At 40.0% G+C, this 16,137-nt stretch overlaps 2 pseudogenes; both read right to left on the bottom strand.

The window, feature by feature from the left end:
* Positions 1-721: 721 nt before the first annotated feature.
* LOC133731326 (GDSL esterase/lipase At2g27360-like) lies at positions 722-2,301 on the bottom strand (annotated as a pseudogene).
* Positions 2,302-2,480: 179 nt separating this feature from the next.
* Positions 2,481-3,848, bottom strand: LOC133734144 (pyruvate decarboxylase 2-like; annotated as a pseudogene).
* Between the last annotated feature and the right edge of the window lie 12,289 nt (positions 3,849-16,137).

Here is a 16,137-nt window from a genome sequence, read left to right as displayed (position 1 = left end):
GCACTTTGTCTCCACAGGGTGTGAATATTGAGGAGGAAAAGCGACACATCATTAGACACCTGGCAGAAAACCATCAGCGGTTTTTAGACATATTGAAGACCAAGCTATTGTGTATTAGCAGGGAACTGATCTATTCTGCGGATAATGAGAGGATGGTGGAGACAGCTGTTTTGCGGTTGCATGGTGTTAAGAAACAATTGTTGCTTGGAGTTCACGAGCGACTGATTGTGAGAATTCTGGAGTTTGTTGATGAAGCCACAGCTAACCGGGCTTTTCAAAGTCTCGCTAAGGGAGGCCACTTTCTCCCCGTGCGCCTCGGACGTAATGTTCAGAAACTTGAATTAAGAAGGCCAACTGTGACTGAATTTAGATCACTTGCTCCAAACTTTGTAGATGAAACTGTCTTGTAAGATCATGGAAACTGGAAAAACAGATTCGGTGGATGATCGGTGATTTGTTTTGGATCTGGATGTGTTTTCAGCTTTCGGGTAGTCCTCACCAGAATTTGTTGTTTTGGAAAAGTTACTTGGTATTTCTAGTTTTTTCCCCCTCTGCTACACATCAGGATATTCTTAATCTCTATTTGTTTTTATTAGACAATTGAAAGGTATTGCTGTCTTGCTGAAGTTCCAAGCCGAATGAACTATGATTAACCTAATCTAGTTCAAATTTTATGTTTTTTTCCTTTCTTTTCTTTCGGTCTAGCATCTTTCTAGATTAATTAACTTTGGGAGTAGTATGCATAAAAGATGTTGACATTGGTGTGAAGCCATTGAATCCGACTTAGTTGAAGCTGATCATTGCGATTTTCAGCAAACTTGTTTAACCAATTCAGACAACCTGAAGACTGGTACTGACTTTTATCTGTGAACCTGAAATTTTGTAAGATAAACGGGGAACGCAACCAATTGGAAAGTTTCCAGGTACCACAAGTGTCATAGCCCCAAGCTCAATTAACTCCTGCAAAGCAATGCAGACACCGAAGTTACAGGACTTTGTAGACTTGTAGCAACTATGCTCCTAACTTCCTAAGTTGTTAGATTCTTACATTGATGGTTGAAGAGATTTCTGCTATCACCAATGGTACATATGTTTGAAGTTTGAACTTGTTTCTTACTTTTTCCTGCAAACAATGCATCGTTGTAATCGTTCAATCTCTCCCACCAGAACCAGAGAGCTGGAGAGGAGTTTATTAATGCAATCTGTAAATGAGAGAGATAAGTACTAAGCAACCGAGGACTTACAGATTTCGTTGTAGTTTACCATATATGTTCAAAGGTTGTTAGATACTTAGATTATCATTTTTGTCCACCCTTGCAAATAATTGTGGTGGCCTGGTGGGAGGTACCTATTTGATCCCAGAGTCAGCTTTATGTTGTCTTTATTCGTTATTGCATTGAAAGTACTTGGGCCAACAACTTTCCCTATATGGAATAATGCAAGCAAAATTTCCTGTTCCAAACAGAACAATAGAATTGGAACTTGAAGATGTATTGCATAAAGAAGGCAGCATTTCTTTAAATCCCCAGTTGAGTTCCTAGAGAGCTGTTTGTGTATTTGTTATGATCTCCCATTGCTGCAAGAAAAGATGCGTCAAGCGCCGTGGCTTCTACCACAGCGAAATTCAGTGCCCCTTCGAAGTTTTGAGCACTTACATTGCTCTTGAGTTCTAGATAAGGTCTAACTTGTAGAAGTCCCAGAAACTCAGCTGCAGAAAATGAAGTACTGAAATTAGTGATAAGGGGACCATCAGAGCATCATCCAGTGGGGCGATGAAACTGAAAGTAGGTCTCCCCATATGGAGGGAAGAAGAAGTAGAAAGAACTGTTCTTGGAGCTGATATATAAGTTGCCAGTATCAGTAATTGAACCACCAAAGCTGAAGATTGAACTGTAGCACCCAAATGCTCGTGGAATGAAGACTGATAATGAACCTCATGAAGACTGATAATGATATGAGGAGGAGGTTCATTAAATATGGTGAAGAAGATGAAGCCATTGAATTAAGGTTTCTCTCAGATTTCAAATGAAAAGACAAGACATAAAAGCAGAATGCAGAGTTAGAAAGTGAAAGGGCCTGCATTAAGGATGTTGCATAGAGCTGGTTAAAATATGCAGAAATGATCAATGAAATAGTGCTTGTATCACCTTAATTAAAAATGTATGATAAAAAACAGAGACAAAAGCATCCATAAATATGAATTAAAAAAAAAACAATTACAAATTATTTATTGCAACAAGAATACAGTGCTATATTTAAAGAGCATTAGAGGGAGAAACAGAGTCCAACAAAGGCAACCATTATATGGAAAATTTAGCTTGCAGAATACGTTTGAACAAACCTATAAAAGAGCTAGATCTTATCTCAGATATTACTTGATTTGTAACTTAATGCTATTCACCTTACATGACAAGTAAGACAGGTAGCCTTTCAAATGGGTGTAAGTATAATATTATACAACAAGAAAAATCAGTGTCACAACAGAGGAGATTGGAATTTATTGGCAAGATGCCAACCGTGCTACCCTGTCTCCATATCTCTCATTTCTATTTACTAGTTTGTTCCACGTTACTTTCTTCTGACTCTTCCAGCTCCGGTCCGCTACTGAGGATTTGGAGGTCGGCTGTTAGCAGCTGAAACTCGGGATCCCCATTCCAGAAGCTCTTTGCTAGTGTCATCTTTCAGCACAAAAACTTCGATGAAGCATAAACTATACTTCTGCTCCCCCGTTGCTTTTGCAATTGCTTCAGTTAAGTCCTCAGTACGTACCTGAATTTATATAAACATCCTTTGTTAATTCAAGAATAGAGAACTTCAGCAAGCCTCAGCGGCCAATAAAATAAATTGAGTAATATTTTGACTCAAATATAAGGATAAGAAAGTTGTTTCTTATATGCTAACCTTTGGTAGTGCAACATTTTCCTTCACCTTTGTGCATCGCATCAACAAGACCAGTATAAGCCCACTTCTTAATGACATTGTATGGGCTATCATGAATCTCTACTTCGATTGTATAGCCTCCATTGTTGATAAGAGATATGATGGTATTTTGTCCACATCAGATCATTGTTCAAATGTCCTGGGCAGTTACCTCGAAGGATGGGGAAATACTACCTACCAACCATATGGCATATCTTTAGAATCTCTAGAATATGACCTATTTGAAGCCAAGTTCGACTTTCTTTAAAGTGAATTGTGAATAGAATGCTAAGTAGTCACAACAGGGGATCTGGACCATGGGTTAACATCCTCATTTCTTTTTTTCTATGCTGTTCTACTGATCTGATATAACCAACCAGGAAATTCACATCACCAATGCAAGCAATTACACGTTTATCTTTCGCACCCTGAGTGCAGCCAAGAGTAGCACCCACTGACCATCCAATAGATCATACTGCATCTGGAATTCATACCTGAATAAAAATGATACAACTGGTTGGATACCAACTTCTTAATGTACACAATTACAAACAGTTGTGCTCGATATATAGCAGGGAGGCGGAGCTTCTGACAATTGAACCATGGAGTCTCCAGTTTCAGCAATTATGGCAGTGTCCGGCCTGACAATATCCTGTAAACAAGTTCAGTTAACTTAACTTAACTAACCTGAAAGTTCAGAAAGATGCATAGTCTCAATACCATGAATGTGCTTAAAGAAGAAATAATACTGCTGCCGTTTAACTTAACTAACCTGAATGTGCTTAAAGAGATCATTGACTCTAAGAGGTTCATCTTTCTGAACTTTCAGAGGCCGGGGTTCCTGGGGGAACGAAAATTCTGCAGTAATTCTCCATACCAGTACTGTTTCTCTTCAGCTTCTTGGCCAATGCACTGAAGAAGTCACCCATGAAAAACCACCCTAATGATGGACCATTCCCAATTTATGGTTACGCGATTAGGCTCCACAATAACTTTTACTTTTCTTTCTTGATCAGCAAGGAATACCAAACGGAGCTATAATCATTCAAAATTGGGCCAACAAAAACATAAACGTCTGCAAGACTCCACAATTTCTCCACAGAAACTAGTCCTCACAGCACCCCAATAAGTCCCAATTTTCATTCGATCTGCAAGCTCCACAAAGGCCTCGTTCAGGAAAGCAGCAGTACGTTGCTTCAAGCCTTCAGCTGCTGCTTCCAACCCTGATTGATTGCTTACGTTCGGCGCAAGAAAGAAGGGAATTGGTACACCCAAATGTGGGGAAAGGAATTGCAGGCAAATTACAAGTTTGTGCCATCACCCCAACTTTATTATAATTACTTTCTATTTTTATTTTCATGTATTTTTTGAATTCTCTAATTAGTGGTTGTTCAAGTAAACCCTAATTTGTGTTTAGCCCAAACTCTAGGTTACTTGACCTAGTGGTAATAGGGTTAAATTAGAAGGATCTAGATTCCTATTCAATGTACGATTACTTTCCTTGTATGATTGAGATTCTATACATTGTAATCCTCTATATAAAGAGGCCTCTATTATCAATGAGAATATACAGCAAATTTCTCTCAATTTCTGATTCCCTAAAACACGTTATCAGCACGAAACCCTAACCCTGAAACCCAAATTTCGTAGCCCTCAAATTCCAACATCCACCGCCCCACATATTGAAGTCCTGCCGAGGTCCCTGCACGCCCCTGTCGAGAACTGCCGACAGTCCCCGCATGCACCTGCACAACCCCTGTCGACAGATACCGACAACCCTAGCACAAGCCCGCGCGCCCCCCTGCACTGGACAGCTCCCTGCACGCCTGTCGACAGCCCCTGCAACCCTCAGCGCCATCTGCCGAGAAGCTGCCGACAGCCCCTGCGACTCCTGCCGAGCCCCGCGCGCACCCCTGCACCATCTGCCGAAGCCCCTGCCTACACACCTGCACATCTGCCGACAGCACCTACGCAGCCTCCACAAGCACCCTGCCAAGCTTCGGCCACCACTGCCGGCCATCAATTTTCCGGCCTATTTTCCGTCGACATCTGCACCTTTTTCCGGTCATCTTCAACATCCTTTTCCGGTCAAGAATTCCGGCATCTTTTCAAGGTAAATTTTTCTAAAAGTTCCCGTTTTTGAAGTTTTCATTCTTTTCTTCTTTTTCTCGGGAACTTCCAACATCCCTTCTTCTACCCCCCTTTCTTCTTCATAGGGGAGACCAATAGCCGAACTGTGGGGGTTCGTGCTCACTCCAAGCTTGGAGCTTGAAGAGTCCTCCAAACTTAGAGTTTGTTGAGAAGAAAAACAATCGACCACATACATCATTGTCTTGATCTAATCCAAAACCCCTCTTGGAATCGGATTTTCTTGGAAGCGACTATGCTCAGAAATCCCTAATTTCTTGGAAGCGACTACGCTCAGAAATTCTTGTTGTTTTCGTGGTAGCCTTTTTTACGCTCTGAAACTAACCCTAATCTTGTGTTGTTTTTCAGGATGAGTTACCTGAACAAGTTGAACTTTGTTCCACTGGAGACAACTGGCGCAAGATACCATAGGTGGGTCCGAGATGTGCGCCAACATCTTAAGGCTGATGAACTTCTGGAAACCATCCAAGACCTAGTCAGAACGTGCTCTCCATTGAGCAAGCTACTGCTTTTGAAGCAAATCAAGCTGAAGCCATCATTCTCATGACAAGGCACATGAATAACGCGCTCCAAAGTGAATACCTCAATGAGGAAGACCCAAGAAAGCTATGGGTAGAACTTGAGCAGCGATTTGGCAACGTTCGTGACTCCCTGCTTCCTGATTTAGAAGTGATGGCATAGCCTCCGCTTTTGTGATTTCAAGTCTGTACTTGATTATAATTCGGAAGCTCTTCGTATCAAGTCTCTAATGGAGTTTTGTGGCCAAGCCATAACTGATACGATGTTGATCGAGAAGACTCTCTCTACCTTCCCCGTCTCTGCCCTGATGATTTCAAAGAATTATGGGATTGATGTGAATGCAGGACCTATCACAAGATTTCATGAGCTCATTGGCGCCATGAACGTAGCTGAAAAGCAAGACAACATTCTTGTGAAGAACTATAATGCTAGACCCGTGGGAACCAAGTCTATTCCGGAGTCCAACTATTGTTGCACCCCCAAGGGAGGACGCAAGGAGCGAAACCCTAAGAGTAGGGACAATTCTGGACGTTCTGGTCCATATGTTCGCCCTAAAGAGGAAGGAAATCACCAAGAGAGGCGTGCACGGAACCGTGGAGGTCAACGTGTGAAGAGAGAGAGAGGCGAAGCCTCCGGCTATGGTGGTGACGCCACCAAGAGTAATAGTCGTCCAAATCATGCACCAAAAGCATCTCGATCAAGGGAGCTTGACCATAAAGATGTTTGTCTTCGATCTGGATCAAGTGGACATTGGGCAAAGAAGTGTACTGCATCCCAGAACGTTGCAAACGCATACAAGATGTATCGTGAAGCAAGGGAGGCAAATTACATGGAACAAGAAGATCAAGATGGCGATCTCGATCTAAGGGTGGAAGACTACAAGGATCAAGACCCAGAAACTGGCGATTTTGATTAAGTCTTTTTATTTTCCAAGAGATGTAGGCAATTGCCATATTATTTTTGTAGTAGATGCCAATGATATTAGTCTTTCTTCAAAGTAGGCGTACTCAATGTAAGTGTGATGTCTAGGAAGGTTTTGAGATAAGTGGTACTTAAGCGAGCCTTGCTCCACCGACATCTCTCTACTCACCTGGTCACATTTGCATTGAAATTACCGAAAGGAGTTAGACGACTACCATTGTTTTGCATTAGCTAGTTTATTGGATTAGATTTTCTTTGGTTAAAGAAACGATGATGTAATTCCGTTTGGCTTATTAATAAAAGTTGAGTTCTTTTCTTTATGACTCCTTTTTAATTACGAGCTTTTCTTTTAGGAATGGATGAACTACAATGTCTTGCAGATAGTGCGACTATGCACACCATTCTACGACATAGGCAATTATTCTTGGAGATGTTGCCTACATATTCCTTTGTGACTACCATGGCTAGACCATCAGGTTTAGTTCAAGGACATGGAATGACCCAATTCCTATTGCCAAATGGCACCTTGATTAAAGTCACTGAAGCTCTCTACGCTCCTAAGGCAAATCGAACCTTATTGAGTTTTAAAGATATAAGAGCCAACAGATTCCATGCGGAAACGCATAATGAGAACGGAAAAGAGTTCCTTTGCATTACCTCTAATGATTGCGGACGAAAGCGCATCTTAGAGAAGCTTATGTGTCAATCTAGTGGACTTTATGTCACTACAATTCGACCAATTGAATCCAATAATGTCATAAGAGAAGATCTCTTGGATTCTGACACATATTGGCTTTGGCATGACCGACTAGGGCACCCTGGTCGTGATATAATGCTCCGTATACTAAAGACTTCACACGGACATCCATTCTTCAGAGTGAGAAGAAGCAAGAATCGAAAATTGATTCCTAGACTTAGCAAGACCGCAACAATTGCAGCATCTGGCGCTGCAGCCGTCTTGGGGCGCCATAGGGCCGCCCAAGTCCCATGTGATGACGCCATCAATGGCGCCAACCATGAGCATGACGCCATGGTTGTTCCTTCCAATGGCCATGACGCCATAAACAACAATTCCCATGACTCCAACGCCATGATGGGAGATGTAGTCACACATTTTGCTTCTAATAGCGCTACAGACGCTCAGGCCCAACCAAAATCCTCATTGGTTGCTTCTAAGGCCCCTCGCTCATTTTGCAAAGCCTGTTCCTTCGGGAAATTAGGACCGAGACCGTCCTACGCAAAGGATCCCAAAATACTCATTCCGTTCTTACAGAGAATCCAAGGGGATATCTGTGGACCAATTCAACCATCATGCGGACCTTTTAAATACTTTATGGTATTGGTTGATGCGTCGACACGCTGGTCACATGTCGCGCTGTGGTCCACTCGAAATGCTGCTTATGCTAAACTCATCGCCCAGATTATCCGTCTACGGGCTCACTACCCTGACCAACCTATTAAGTCAATTCGACTTGATAATGCTGGGGAGTTTACATCGAAAACGTTCGATGACTATTGCATGTCACTGGGGATTGATGTAGAGCATCCAGTTCCCCATGTTCATACCCAAAATGGTCTCGCAGAAGCCGCTATCAAACGACTACAGATGATAGCACGAACATTGGTTATGCGCACCAATCTTCCCGTTTCTGCTTGGGGATATGCAATATTGCATGCAGCGACGCTAATTCGTCTACGACCCACTGCAACCCAATCTTACTCTGCGTTACAGCTAGTGACTGGGTACGAGCCTGATATCTCGCACTTACGCATTTTTGGGTGTGCCATTTATGTGCCTATTACGCCGCCACAGCGTACTTAGATAGGTCCACAACGACAAATGGGCATTTATGTTGGATATGAATCTCCAACGATCGTCCGCTACCTTGAACCCTTGACAGGCGATCTCTTTACCGCTAGATTTACGGATTGTCACTTTGATGAGACAGTCTTCCCATCGTTAGGGGGAGATAAGAACACAGATGTTCAACAGGAATGACAGGAAGTGTCGTGGTCTGTCCCCACTATGTCTCATCTCGATCCCCGTACCGCACAGTCCGAACTTGAAGTGCGACAAATAATCGAGCTCCAGAACGTAGCAGACACCCTGCCTGATGAGTTTTCTGATGTTGCCAAAGTGACGAGATCACACATACCCGCTGCAAAGGTGCCTGCAAGGATCGATGTCCCGAATACTAGACATCACGCCACTCCTGTGACACCAGGAGATGGCGCCATTGCCCAACATGGCAATGATGTGGCATCTATGGCCGCATGTTCCGCAAGGAAGCTCGGTAGACCAATTGGTTCGAAGGATACTCGCCTTAGAAAGAGAGCGAATGAGGCACAAAAAAATTCTTTGATCATACATTACTCAAAATCTGTCCCATGAGAATGTTCTGGATTATGGTTATGTCCAAGAGACATCATTGGGGGACGCCTCAATGTCAGAACCTATCCCAGAGAACGTAGAGATCTCTGTAAATTACACTAGTGTACAGGGGACGTGGGAAAGAAGCTCCATCATCATTGATGATGTATTCGCGTATTCAGTGGCGCGTGAGATTATTGAGACCGATGATATCGAACCACGCTTCGTTGATGAATGCCAACGTAGAGCTGACTGGCCAAAATGGAAAGATGCGATCCAGGCAGAACTTGATTCTCTAGCGAAAAGAAAGGTATTTGGCAAAGTTGTACCAATACCGCCCAACACCAAACCAGTTGGTCACAAATGGGTATTTGTTAGAAAGCGTAATGAGAGAAACGAGATTGTAAGGTACAAAGCTCGCCTTGTGGCGCAAGGCTTCTCACAACGCCCTGGAATCGACTACGAGGAGACCTATTCTCCCATAATGGACGTCATAACGTTTCGCTACCTTGTCAGTTTGGTAGTTTTTGAAAAACTGAACATGCAGCTTATGGATGTGGTTACTGCGTATCTTTATGGGGATCTAGATATAGAGATATACATGAAAATTCCAGATGGAATTCAGTTACCCAAATCAAGTAGCTCTAAACCACGGAGCGCGTTTGCTATAAAGTTGAAACGCTCACTATATGGATTGAAACAATCGGGACGGATGTGGTATAACCGTCTAAGTGACTACTTGATTGATAAGGGATATGTCAACAATGAACTATGCCCATGTGTGTTCATAAAAAGGACAAGTTCTGGATTTGCAATAGTAGCGGCTTATGTCGATGACATGAACATAATTGGCACCCTTAAAGAGTTAAGAGAAACCGCTGAACACTTGAAATCCGAGTTTGAGATGAAAGATATTGGGAAAACACGGTTTTGCCTCGGTTTAGAACTTGAGCACCGTAGAGATGGTATTCTGATTCATCAATCAGCTTATACCCAAAAAGCTTAGGCGTTTCAACATTGACAAGATTAAGCCTTCAAGCACCCCAATGATCGTCCGTAGTCTTGATCCAAAGAAGGATCCATTTCGTCCAAAAGATGACGGCGAAGAAGTGCTAGAGGCAGAAGTGCCCTACCTAAGTGCAATAGGCGCATTATTGTACTTAGCACAATGCACAAGACCGGATATCTCATTCGCTGTGAACTTGCTAGCTAGATATAGCTCTGCGCCAACACGACGCCATTGGACTAGTTTTAAAGATATCTTTCGATACCTAAGTGGTACGATTGATATAGGTTTGTTCTATCCCTACAGAGAGACGATGGATTTGGACCCATCAAGTGCCAAGGACGCCACACATGGTGGACTGCGTTCCCTCTCTCCATCCCAAAACGATATAAGTGTTTTGGAAGGTTTTGCTGATGCTGGGTACCTCTCTGACCCACACAAAGGTCGCTCCCAAACTGGTTATGTATTCACCATGGGAAAGACCGCGATATCTTGGAGGTCTACAAAGCAGACCTTAGTCGCTACCTCTTCGAATCATGTAGAGATTATTTCTCTTCACGAAGCAGTTCGTGAATGTATATGGCTTCGATCCATAATTACGCATGTTCGAAGCAATTGTGATTTGAAGTCTACCACAGATGAGCCAACGAGCATTTATGAGGATAATGCTGCTTGCATTGAACAAATGAAGCAAGGCTACATCAAAGGCGACAACACCAAGCATATATCGCCCAAATTCTTCTACAATCAGCAACAACAGAAGCTCCTCAAGATCAAAGTGAATCAAGTTCGATCTGAGGACAATGTGGCAGACTTGTTCACTAAGTCATTGCCCAAATCCACGTTCGAGAAACATGTGGCAAGAATTGGCTTGCGGAAATTATCTGAACTCCCATGATCGTAGTCATCAGGGGGAGGCGCAGACATCAGGGGGAGATGTCTACATGTTCGTCTCGAAGCGTGAAAGGTGTGTTGTGCTCTTTTTCTCCTTCGACAGAGGTTATTTTTGTCCCACTGGGTTTTTGTTACTCGGCAAGGTTTTTAGCGAGGCAACGAGAGAAGCACCGCGTTTGGGCAACACAAGGGGGAGTGTTCAAGTAAACCCTAATTTGTGTTTAGCCCAAACTCTAGGTTACTTGACCTAGTGGTAATATGGTTAAATTAGAAGGATCTAGATTCCTATTCAATGTACGATTACTTTCCTTGTATGATTGAGATTCTATACATTGTAATCCTCCATATAAAAATGCCCCTATTATCAATGAGAATATACATCAAATTTCTCTCAATTTCTGATTCTCGAAAACAGTTGTCACATTTTCTTAATTTTTGACTTTTCTCAAAAATACGCTCTTTTTTTCAAGTGAACGGACTTCTTACCGCAATAATAAATTGGCCGGTCTGTTCAAACCTATCTAAGAATGTCATACCGTTTCTAAGAGTTGACAAGAATATCAGCTGGAGTCTTGATTGTTCTCAGAGTTGACTGCCATTGACATTATTTAGGTTTGCGGGCACATGTAAGGTTATTTAGGCTTGCGGCTTGACTACACATGAGTAGAAATAAAAGACTTAGGGTTTTGATAGTTCGAACAAAAAGTTGTCCATGAGAGTTATTAGCTGGCTCTCCAAGTTGCAAAGCATTTGCCCCGCCAAATCACATCAAGGCTGTTGGACATACGGTGCATTATAAATTGCTATCTTTTACCTATGTTTTACTTCAAAGGCTAGGGACATGACATTTGCACCATGTACACAGTTTCGGTGACACAAATAAAACTCATCGGCAATCTTAGGAGTGACTTTACATTCCAGAAAGTGAAAGAGGTATCTAGGATATTGTTATTAAACAAATTTGATCTACTACATTAAACAGAAATACATATATCAATCCAGAGAACTTTCTCACAAAGACTTGGGAAATGTAAATAGAGCATCAAACTCCAGACACACAGCCGCCACAAACCCAACGTTACCACCATCAGAAACCAGAAACTACTCCTGGAGAACTGCCAAAATCTGCAATTAGAAAGTTGTAAGACAATTGAAATATACTGCAATTTGCCATAATTTACTTTTTAACTCCATGAAGACACATCAATCAAGGTAACAGTAGGTACAGTTTGTAGGTTTTCAAACACCTTAGGCAAGGTAGCTACGTAGCAATACCCAACTCAGGTAGTTAAGTAAAGAACACTTGCTTTCCTTCATAAAACACAAACCAAAAGCAAATTCCAGGTAACCCAGAATATAGGCATGCCATACCAGGTCGCAAGTTATCATGTGTAATTTAATATGAAATACATATATGATGTCAAAACCAAAAACATCAGGACTATATTAGATAGTAACAGTAAGATCGATAACATTCCTCCAAACATATAGAAGGGGGAAAAAAAACAAAATCTTACCATGTAAAGGCAGGTGAATGCTTTCCTTTCCTTTCCTGCCCTTGACCTTGCTACATGTTCGTGGTAATATTTTAATATCTCCTAAATAGCAAAAAAGAAAACGAATGGGTGATCATGAACAAACCCAAAAATACATAGTATACTTTATCTAGTGTATCAGCTATATATGCATCATGCAGAGACCAACATCAACAATATTCAACTTCATTGAATAGTAAATTGACCCACATAATAATTTAACTCCTCACAAGCCTTAAAAAAAAAAAAAAAAAAAAAAAAAATTCTAGACCTTACCAAATAAATCAACAGGGATTGCACCGGGTACATCTTCAACAGTAAACACAACTTCTGTTTCAGGAAAAAGGAAAAAAAAAAAAAAAAACGGGTAGGTGACAAATGTCAAAACCAACCCAAAAAAAATCACTATTTGTGAACATGTGACATTGAATAGTAACATAAGAACTGCAAAATGAATGTTCGCTAAACAAGTGGAGCCGCAATGCAAAAAATGATCTATGATCCCACTTCAGAAATATATTGCAGTTTGTCATAATCTATTTTTTTTTTTAACTCCATTAAGACGCAAGTCAATAAAGGTAACGGTAGGTCTTCAAACGCGTTAGGCAGGGAAGCTACGTATGTAGCGATACCCAACATTCGGTAGCGTAAAGAACACTTGCTTTCCTCCATGAAATACAAACCGACAGCAAATTGTTAAATACCAAATACATATATGATGTCAAAACCAAAAACATTAGGACCGTACTATACAGTAGCAGTTGTATTGATGTTGTGTCATAAGAAAAACAAATTGAATCTCCAATTTATACATTATATAAAATTGCAGATGCAATCAGATGTATGATCACGTCAACAGATACACTGTAGGGCACACATAACAAAATAATTTGGCTAGAGAAGACATAATTCTACCTCAGTCATACGTAATGTAAAAACCACAATGACTAAGATAATTAAGGGCTGATGAAGATATCTTCAATAACCAACTTGATAGCATAGCAGTTTGAAAATATATATACAATTTCTACAATAGAGGGATAATAGTACTAACAAACCTTAAAAATAAAAAAAAACAAGAATCTAAAACTTACCATTCAGATCATAATCTTCGAAATTAAACGACGGAACTCCTGTTTCACAAGAAAAAAAAAAAACACAACTAAGTGACAAATATAGAAACCAAAAAAAAAAAAATTTACAATAGTGAACATGACATTGAACAGTAACATAAGAAGATCAAAATGATGTTTGCTAAACAAGTGGAGATGCAATGCAAAAAATGATGTATGATCCCGTTAAGTGTATTAACTACACATTACACAGACCAAAATGACTTGGCTAGAAAAATTATCTCCAAAATTTTGCTTGAATTACATAAATATACAATCAACATATTTTTTATTCTTTAAACAGCGTTTGAGCAAGTCCAACATAACTTTACTCGCAAAAACTAAGAAGTAGAAAATAGAACACTTCTTTTCCTTCATAAGACACAGCACAAGCAAATTCCATGGAACTGAAAACGAACACCCAGTTTTCCCAAAGACAAAATAATTTAATAAAATTATTTCCTACAAAGCACAGAGTCCAAAAGAAATTCCTAGAAAATACTTACAAGACTTTTAAACAAAAATTTAAAAATCTTACCAGGGGGTGGGTAGCAACAACGTCTCACAGCTGTCTCCCCAAAAAAAAAGAGAGATGATTAAGTGAAATGGTACCATAACAAGAGAAAAATATCAATGTTTTAAGAAAGCCGCAGCACAATAAAATAAAAAAATAAAAGAAGTACCCACATTTTATTCAGTGTAACAAAAGTAGATTGATCAAAAAAGTTTACCAGAAGTTCCTCAAATTTTATAATACAAAATCAACGTATTTTCCTTTTAACACTGGTGCCTAAGCTAACTAAGCACAACATTGGTCGCACTGTTGCAGTATCAAAAAAAAAAAAAAAAAAAGAAGAAGAAGATACCTTTGCTCATCTTTGGAGGAGGTGGGATTGGACCTGTTTCACAGATACTGTGTCAAAACAACAACAACAAAAAACAAGCCCCTTTGACACATGCTTCACAAGTACAAATGGCAGTCTCATTTGAAAACTAAAAAAAAGAGATTTAATGATTAATTGAAAACAGATGGCTCTTTCTGCATGCAAGGGAGACTATTGATGGATTCTCTAACATTATCAAGGATCTGTGTGTGCCATAACAGGGGAGCAATGACATATATCTCTTTCATCTTTCACTCCTAACCATTCATGGATCCTTAAATGAAATATAAATATAAATATATATATATATATATAATATATATATATATATATATATATATATATATATATATATATATATATATATATATTACCAAAACATCAGGAGCTCAGGACTTACTGCATGACATAAGGTACTAGAAAATGTATCGATAGTGTCGTAAGAAAAGCAAGACTTAATCTGTGATTAAAATTGTTATAAACACAAAACTGCTATGCAACGAAATCTATGATCCCATCAACAGATATTTGCTCCATCTTAACTGTGTGCTATGGATCAGGCATAGACCAGATAGAGCAAAATGATTTGACTGGAGAAGTTATATTGCGAACTACAAATATCGTTCTGCGTTGGCTATCTACCTAATGGAAACTAGTGAAGTTTTCTTTAATGGCCAAATTGATCGCACAGTATTTTGTCTCATTAACAAAATAAAATAATAATAATAATAATATTTCTTGAAAACACAGAGCCAAAGGATATTCCCCAGCCTCAATACAAAAATCAAGATGTTACTTACTATCGTAAAAGTACCATGTAGTAGGCTCAGCACCTGTAAGTGGCAATGTCAAAACCAAAAAAATCAGTGCTATGACCACTAATATTGATTAGCACCATAAACAGTAATAAAAATAAAGCATTACCATCAACGCCAGGAAAAGTGACGATATCTGGTTCTAGTGTCCTGCCTGTTTCACAGTGACATCAAACCGAAAAAATCAGTGCTATGACAACAGAAATGATCGAATACTTTACACCAAAAATTGATCGAATACAAGTTTAGTCCAAATTCATCTAGTATACATAGCGCAGAGAAATTTAAACCTAGAAGAAAATTATAAAAATAAAAAAATATATATATAAAAAAAAAAAAAAAAAAAATCCAAAATCTTACAAAGGTACAATTCCAGCAGGTGGACGCTTTGGTTTCCTGACCTTGACGCTGCTACCTGTTTGTGTGGAAATATTGAAAGATGTTACTAAAGAGCCAAGAGAAACCGAACGCCCCAATCACAAAAATCAAAAATCAAAAACATACCATATCCCCGGCCGGATCGTGCTCTCCTGGCTCTCCTTGCTCTCCTGGCTCTCCTTTCACTCTCGTGACCTTCCAGAAATCCTCGCTCTCCTCAGCCTCAGCAGATTTGCTCTCTGCGGCGCGTGGGATTTTCCTGCCTATCATGGTTTGGCGATGAGGGTAAATTTGAGACCAGATGTGATTTTTATTTTCTTTCTAGGTCGGTTTCGGATTGCTTCGGCCCATCTCATACCTTTATGACATCTGTCCTGCTACTTTTTCTTTTTTATTTCTTTGAACAAAATATTAATAAAAAAATTAATCCCTCTAAAATTCTAGTCAAAAGTCAATGTTGTTTCTGGATCAAAGTCAATAAACTGCCACCTAAGCCTTTTTGTTTTTGGTTTCAAACCTGCCACATATATAAGAGGTAGTTTTAAGTTTATCGATCTTATAGGGAAAAGGCCCATCTCTGGCCATGCATTTTGCAGATTAAATCCAAATGGATAATGCTCGAACCGTAAATTACA

Source organism: Rosa rugosa, chromosome 2 (assembly GCF_958449725.1).
Source record: "Rosa rugosa chromosome 2, drRosRugo1.1, whole genome shotgun sequence".
NCBI classification, from domain to species: domain Eukaryota; kingdom Viridiplantae; phylum Streptophyta; class Magnoliopsida; order Rosales; family Rosaceae; genus Rosa; species Rosa rugosa.
This window is presented reverse-complemented; position numbering and strand designations above follow the sequence as displayed.